The sequence below is a fragment of the Lipotes vexillifer genome, unplaced genomic scaffold (assembly GCF_000442215.2).
Source record: "Lipotes vexillifer unplaced genomic scaffold, Lipotes_vexillifer_v1.1 scaffold1306, whole genome shotgun sequence".
NCBI lineage: Eukaryota > Metazoa > Chordata > Mammalia > Artiodactyla > Lipotidae > Lipotes > Lipotes vexillifer.
Genome location: NW_006786512.1, coordinates 1838083 through 1846410, shown reverse-complemented (window position 1 = coordinate 1846410; position 8328 = coordinate 1838083).

Genomic DNA, 8328 nt, shown 5'->3' with positions numbered 1-8328 from the left:
TGCCTGCTGAGACAGAAGAGTTTTACCATCAGCTCTGTGAGAATACATCCAGGCAAATACAGAAAACATGGAAATAAATACTTCTCATAAAACCAGGATGGGAGGACAAAAGGGTACCCAGAGACATTCCATGTGTAGCAGAAAAGAGGGTGGGCAAAGGCCAGATAAGGTGATAATAGAAAAAGAGAAGTGAGAAAATTACATCTCTGTGGGCATCATTAGGGTGAATGAAGGAAAGCAGGCAAATGGAAGACACTTAAAATGTAACAGAGCAAAGCATCCAGACGCCACAGGTCAAATCCTGTTAGAGCAAATGGTGTCACAAAGAAAATCCCTTTACAACAAAAGAGGGAGGAGTGTAAGCGTGGGAGGGAAAGTGGCAGCTAGAAGTCAGGAGAATTGACTCAGGATTCTGGTGCTTTCCCTGCCTGGCCCCGTTTCTGTGGGTCCACTTGCTAACCTTTCTGGTCTGTAACATCAAGGACTTAGCCCCGAGGAGTGATCTGTAACCTTTTTGGCAACCTGACCCCTTTAAGAATCTGATGAAATTTATGTCTTCTTCCGAGGCAGGTTTACATGGGATTATACTAGATATTTTGTACCATTTCCAGAGGGTCATGTATATTTTGAAAGGAGACACTGGACTTTAAGTTTAGTACTGTAACCTTGACTGGTCTCTTATAGCTCTTCCAGCGTGGAAAACGTATGTTCTATGATTTACAGGTGCCTAAGGGTCTGTTATTTGGAATAGTATTTAACTTAGCACAGCTGCAGCACAAGGCAGGTAGTTGGAGCTTGTGTAAAGAGTCCTACTATTCAGCGCGAAATGCAGATGAGGAACGCACTGCGGGGGGGTGGGGGGCGGTTATTAAGTTGGTTTACAATGCTTCGTCCTTTCTTCCTTAGCAGCACCGGATTTTCTAATCCACTCTGGATTTCAGCGAAATTTAACCTCAGGGCGTGTCTTGGCTCAATCCTTTGTATTTTGATTTTCTCCTGTTCTTTGCCTTGTCCCATCCTCTCGCTTTCCTTTCTCTGAACTTCTCTCCACATCCTCCTTTCTCTGACTTTTTTTTATGAAGGGATGTAGTGATTAAAGCTAGTGCCTGGAAGGTGGACTTTAGAAAGAACTTGCCATGTGCCAGAGGTGGTGCGCGTCAGAGAGAACTGTAAAGAAATGAGACAATCTCTGCTCTCAAGGAATTTTTTTTTTTATAAAGTTATTTATTTTATTTATTTACTTTTGGCTGCGTTGGGTCTTCGTTGCTGCGCGCGGGCTTTCTCTAGTTGCAGCGAGTGGGGGCTATTCTTCGCTGCAGTGCGTGGGCTTCTCACTGCGGTGGCTTGTTGCAGAGAATGGACTCTAGGCACGCGGTCTGCAGTAGTTGTGCCACGTGGGCTCAGTAGTTGTGGCTCGCGGGCTCTAGAGCGCAGGCTCAGTAGTTGTGGTAAACAGGCTTAGTTGCTCTGCGGCATGTGGGATCTTCCCGGCTCAAACCCATGTCCCCTGCATTGGCAGGTGGATTCTTAACCACTGCGCCACCAGTGAAGTCCCAAGGAATTTTTTAATGTAGTTGGAAGATATGAAGATATGAAAAGTGGAATAGTAATAACGTGTGAGATTATAAGAGAGAAAATGACAGTCCAAGAAGTGTCTTTTTAAAGTATGCCTGTCATGTGGAGGAACCTCGTGGGTCATTCATGCTATAGGTTTAAAGGAAGGTGAGTCAGTGGGGCTGGGAAAGCTTCATGGAAGAGGTCCATTTTGGTGTTGGGCAGGGGCCAGGCCTGGAAGGTTATATATGGTTAGGATGGTTGGGAAAGTTCAGTGGAGGTGAGAGCTATAACAAAATACCACAGGCTACGTGGTTTATAAACAACACAAATTTCTTTCTCACAGTTCTAGAGTCTGGAAAGTCCTAGGTAAAGGTGCTGGCAAATTCAGTGTCTGGTGAGAGCCAGCTTCCAGGATCATAGACCACTGTCTCCTCACTGTGTCCTCATCTGGTGGAAGGGGTGAGGGAGCTCTCTGGGGTCTTTTTCACAAGACCCCGTAGTGATAGGTATCCCTCGGTAACCACGGGGGATTGGTTCCAGGAGTCCCCTCTCATATGAAAATCTGCAGATGCTCAAGTCCCTTACATAAAAATAGCACAGTACAGTTGGCCCTCTGTATCCCTATTCATGAGAGCTCCACCCTTCTGACCTAATCACCGCCCAAGGGCCCCTTCTCCAAATATCATCCCATTGGGGATTAGGTTTCAGCATATGAATTTTAAAGGGACACAGACATTTAGACTGGAGCATTCTTATTCAAATTCATCTTGGTTCTGTCTTTTCCAGGGCCCTGGCTGGAAGCACTGCCTCCCAGTCTGTAACTCAAATTACAGTTTAGAAGACAGTACACACGGTAGGCCACATAAAATGGAGCCAACCTTTGGAGTAAGGAAAAAAGCACTTTTTCTGCATCTACTAGGAAATGAAAGAAAAACTGGAGTGCCTACTTTTTAAAAAACCCCATTCATTCACTCAGTATTCATTTAGCACCTAGTATGTGTCAGGCGCTGTGCTACACTGTGGGGATACAGCAGTAAACAAGACAGAGGTGGCTTGACCTCTTGGAGCTTAGTGAAGGAAAGCCAGACACCAACTTATGCTCTATATGCAGAGGATGGCTGACTGCAGCACTGTTGCTCGTCCTGATTTCAGGTCAGTTGAGAAGTCTGATACAACCCACCTTTATTCTATCAAGAGCTGTTCCATTATTCAGTTGGTGGTTGGTTGGTGGGGGCCATGGTGAGCAGCCACTTATCCCGGAGCAGAAGCTCTGATTCTGGAAAATGACAAACATACTGAGAGAACATATAGATCAAAACAGTAAGTGAAATTTCAGCATTCAGTTCCAGATTAATGAAGCTAGCAGTTTGGCAAGAATACAACATAGAAATCCTCCGGAGGGTTGGGAGAGGTACATTGTAGCGATTGGTGTTTTTTTACCGAGAATACAGATAGCAGGTAGGAACAAGTAGGGCTTTTGAAAAAATGCCTAAAACTAGGCAGCCCAACAAGAGATAAATAAAATACACAGTAAAGAGGCAAAATAATAAAATACTGTAATTTGGCCTCCCAGCATGAAGGAGGGAAGCTGAGAGTAGAAGAATGGATTAGAATTCATGAGTCATTTGTTTGGTTTTGAACTGATGGAGCTCTGGCTGATGGGAGAGCTGGTTGTTCTTCCTTCCAGCGCCGGGATCTCTGCTGAGTGGACCTGCTATCTCGTACTTTCTCCTACGAGGCTAACCATTTCTTAAGCAACAACTTTGGGCCCGGCACTGTGCTGGGTGTTCATGTGTATTCTCATCTTCACAAAGTCCTGCAACAAATAGATGAGGACTCCAGGGTTCAGAGATGTCTCTAAGGTAACTCAGCTAGCGTGGAGGCCACAGCCAATCCCGGTCTTTCCAGCTCCTTTATTGGCACCGCTCATATCCCCTGGCTTCCTGTGCTCCTTGGCACTTGACAAATGACCTCTGGTGGAGATGCAAAGCAAAAGCCTCATAAAAGTGAGCTCCCCGGAACCTTACAGTCTAGAAACATCCCTTCCCTTGGATAAAAGGCAGGGACACCCTTTTAATTACCTACTTCTGGGGCCACCTTAAATCAGGGTATGCTGAGGACGTGATTTAAGAAACAGGTTGATTCTTGAAGTGCCAGAGAGTAGCAAAGTCCTTAAAGCCAAACCAAACCAAACCCGCATTGACTGGGGGCATGTCAAAGGGAGACTGGAACCCACTGAAAGAGCTTCAACAGCCAAAGCTGGAGGATTTTGAGTGATAAAATAGTGTTGGATTATAACCCAAAGTATAAATAAACGTCCAAGAGTCCATACTGATATAAATAAAGGATTGGGTAAATAAACAAACAGAGGGAAAGACACAAATGTCCTGTGCAGAAGAATTCCAAATAATTTATGTAGATTCTTCCCCCTGAAGGAGGCAGTTTAACTCTCCGTTCCTAACTGTGGGCTGTGCACAGTGACTGCTTTCCAAAGAGCACAGTGTGGAAAGGGGAGCAGAAAGAGTAACTTTATAGTGGAGACATCTGACAGATATCACCTCAGCCAGATAATCAAGGTCAACATCAACAGTGATAAGTCACATTGCTAGTACGCACTCTTGGTACCATTGTGATGAAAACAGCACTTTACCTCTGGTCTTTCTCCCACACCCCCATAATCCCAACAGAAGGGCATTCTGCAAAGTAACTGCCAAGAACTCCTCAAAACTGTGCAAGTTGTCAAAGACAAAGAAAGTCTGAGAAACTGTCAAAACCAAGAGGAACCTAAAGAGAGCTGATGGATGACTAAACGTAATGTGGGCTCCCGGATGGAATCCTGGAACAGGAAAAGGACGTTTGGTTAAAACTAAGGAAATCTGAATAAAATATGGACTTTGGTTTAAAATAATGTATCAACACTGATTCATTAATTGTAATGAATGTATCATGTTAATGTAAGATGTTAATAATAGGGAAAACTAGGTATAGGGTATATGGGAACTATCTATAACTCTTTTCATATTTAATGTAAATCTGAAACTGTTCTCAAAAGTAAAGTCTATTTTAAAAACAGGTTAAATTCTATTATCAAGATTTTTTTTTTAACTGGAGTACAGTTGCTTTACAATGCTGTTTTAGTATCAAGATTTGTTTTGTTTTGTTTTGTTTTGCGATACGCGGGCCTCTCACTCTTGTGGCCTCTCCCGTTGCGGAGCACAGGCTCCGGACGCGCAGGCTCAGCGGCCATGGCTCACGGGCCCAGCCGCTCCGCGGCATGTGGGATCTTCCCGGACCGGGGCACGAACCCGTGTCCCCTGCATCGGCAGGCGGACTCTCAACCACTGCGCCACCCGGGAAGCCCTCACTGACTCACTTTTTTGCTTACACAGCCCCTTCCCAGAATGCCCTTGTACAATTTTGTCAACCCCAATCCTCTTTTGTTCTTCCTTCTATTCACTTAAACACCTCTTCCTTGAGCACTAATTATGTGTCTTGCAGTGTGCTAGGTGCTGGGTCTCTGTAACACTTATATTCCAGTAGGAAAGACACATGATTAAGGTAAACTGATGCATGATTACAAATCATAAGCACCTTGAAGTAAACAGAGCGCTAAAAGAGACCATAAGGAGAGGGGTCCTAATTTAGATGGGGTGGTCAGCAGAGGCCTTGCTGAAGGGAGGACATTTCAGCTGAGGCCTGCTCATGACTCAGGTCTTACCTCAGTTCTTACCTCCTCTGAGAAGGCGTCTCCCTCATGTCTCCAAGCCCAGTTATTTTCTGCTACATTAGCCTATTTTACCCCTTATAGTGTTTGTCAGAAATGGACGTTATCTGACCTCTCTACCAGTCTATGGTCTGTCTTTCATATGAGAATGTTAGTTGCTTGAGGGCAGACGTTGTCTGGTTTGGCACCCCGGGGGTGCTGTCACCCCTCTCTCAGGTCTCAACAAACAGCCAGCCCAGGTGGGCTAGGGCTTCGAGGAGGGCCAGCTCCTCCCACTAGCGACAGACCGGAGGCTGAAGACCCCGATGGCCATGACGGTTGCTGTAAACTTGGACAACTTACTCCTTACGCCTCAGTTTTCTCCTCTGGAAAGCGACGGGTTTGAACTTGATGACTTCCAAGTACAAAGATTCTATGACTGGTTATTGCTCGTGAACATCAGCTGGGAAAGAGATTTGGCAGAGGGGCTTCTTAAACTACTAACCCTACCTAAATGGAATTGCTTTTGGTTTGTTTATGCCTGTGATTGGTGTAAAAGGAAAAACACAGAAGAGCATTCACTCCTCTTGGCTAAATAAAGGCTTTCCCAGTGAGCCCATCCCTCTGGAAAACTCCAAAATTGGAAGGTTCTGGTTTGAGTTCTTGCCCAAAGACCTGCCTATAGACTATATGCATCTCTTCTAAAATCAGGTTTTCCTTCAATTTAGGAAACAAATTTTCACATTTTATGATATTTGCCCCCAGTGTTTCCAGTTGTCTTAATGGTAAATAATGTTAACACTTATATTTTATTCTACCAGAACTCAGATGAAAGGAAATATAAACTATAGTTTATATTTTAAGCAGCAGCTCAAGTTGAAACCCCACTGTCTTTGGCTCTCTGACCCCTCCCGGAGAGAAAACGCTGGTTTATATGTTCTGTTGAATATTTGCAGCCATACCTTTTCCCCGAATACAAATAAGATTTATTGATTTCCCCATTCAACAAATATTTGGAGAACCTGCTAGGTTAGAACAATTGTGTTACGTGCTGATAGGAACCTCTGAGCGAACACACGAGGCTTGACAACGGTTTGTTTGTTTGTTTGTTTTTTCCTTTTTTTGCTCACTGTAGCGTGATTGGGTGGCTTAGCTGGCTTTTTTGTCGGGGGACCCCCAAATGTTGGATTATTCTTTGAAGCTGTTCAATTTCTCTATAAAGGAGTCCCTGAATCTTTCGTTGGGGTGTGATTGGGGTTGGAGGGAGGATGGCAGAAGTATGTACGTGGCTGCCAGCATCCGGGAGCAGGACAGGGCAATGAGCCAGGGGTCTCACCATTCAGCAGGCAGACGTTCGTGGAATCCCCAGTTTTTGTCCTATAGCTTGCTCCTTCCATCCTTCATGCCTCTCTGCCTTAATTTCTCCAGGGTGTATAGCTTTGATCTGTAGAATGGTAGGCGACTGCTGCTTGGGGTCAAAAGGGAATCTGGGGATCTACCCTGCTGTGCCTCAGCCTTCCACTCAGTTCCGTGTCCCCCTCATGCCTTAGCCACGCCGTCCTAGGCCCCTGGGGCTTCAGCCCCTTTGTCTTCCTGGGGTTTTGTGGGAGCAACTCAGTTTGCCCCTCACTGCCATCCCTCTCTGCAGGGACTCTGCTGAGGCAGATACCATTCCTCCATCCACTTTCCATCTCCTGAATTTTGTTGACATTTTTTTGTACATAACTGTGTCCTTATCCTCATGAGTTTTTATCTGTTTCATTTCTTTGAGAAGGGAAATGAGGTAAATGCATGTGTTCAAGCTGAATATCTCACTGAGGATCCCTAAGCGTTAGCTCCAAGAATCTCTCTCATTTCTCATAGCGATTCTACGAGGTAGACCACTTTACAGGAGGGCCATCTAAGGCAGAAAGAGGAACAAGGTCTGACATCTAGGAGGGAACTAGGGTCCACAGGCAGGGTTTTCCGACTCCAAAGCCCAGACCCTTGAATTTTATGCTAAATTGCCTTCTGTTAAAATGGAGTCCAGTTTGCTTTTAGCTTAGCCTGATACCTCATCTTCTTACAAAAAAACAGTATGCTTCTTTTCCCAGGCAGGGTAATGGTGATCAGCTTAGTTGGTGGCTGGGGAAAGAAATATAGTCACAACCTCAAAAATTATTTCCTGTAGGACATACAAAAATTTTTAATTTTTCTATTTGAACCACAGTATTGCTATGGAAACTTATGTAAAAATACATTTGTCATTAAAGGCATTTTCTACTGATAGCACAGAACTGTTTTCCTTTTTCCCCAAGAGGGCAAAATCACTGCCCAGGTGATGCTTTTCCTTGGTCCAGAGTCAACACTTGATGTTGGTTGAGTCGTCATTTTGCTTTGCTTGCGCGTGAGTCTCAGTGCTCGCACGCCAGGTTTTATCGATGGATCCGGAAAGGCTTACTCAAGTTTCATTGAAATCTGCACTTCTGATGTTTTCAATATTTCATCAGGGAGTTGGTCTCAAGCACATCACTGTTAACAGAGAGTAACGGGCAATGCTTTTTAAATGTTTCTATTGCACTAGAGCGTTTTGGAAATGTGACATGACTGAAAGTCATCCATAAAAGTTTTAAGTGACTGGTATTTGTTATACAAAAACGATCACTTTACATGCTAAACAAATCACAAGATATTTTATGTTTTACTTCATGGAGTCCTTTTCTTTATACCTCATTCCAGAAATTGGAATGTGTAGCTTTGGCATAATTGTCATTCTTTGCAAAGCATTGTTTTTGTTGTTTTTATTCCGGCCGCGCGCCGCTCCTTTTGCAGGATCTAGTTCCCCAACCAGGGTGCCTAATCTCCGTGCGTTGAAGGACAATTAGCTGGTGTGGGTTCTGGGTGCCAGAGGGGAGGTTCTCGCCCTGCCTGGAGGGTGGTCAGTCCGTGAGACCCATTCTCTGCGGGCTCCCTTCGTGGGTCGCCCTCTCGGGGTCAGCTTCTAGGGTCCCAGACCATCCCCTCACTTTTTACAGGCCCCAGTTCTGACCACCTCTTAGTCTTGAAGAGACCCAGAGCTCCTCTTTCCC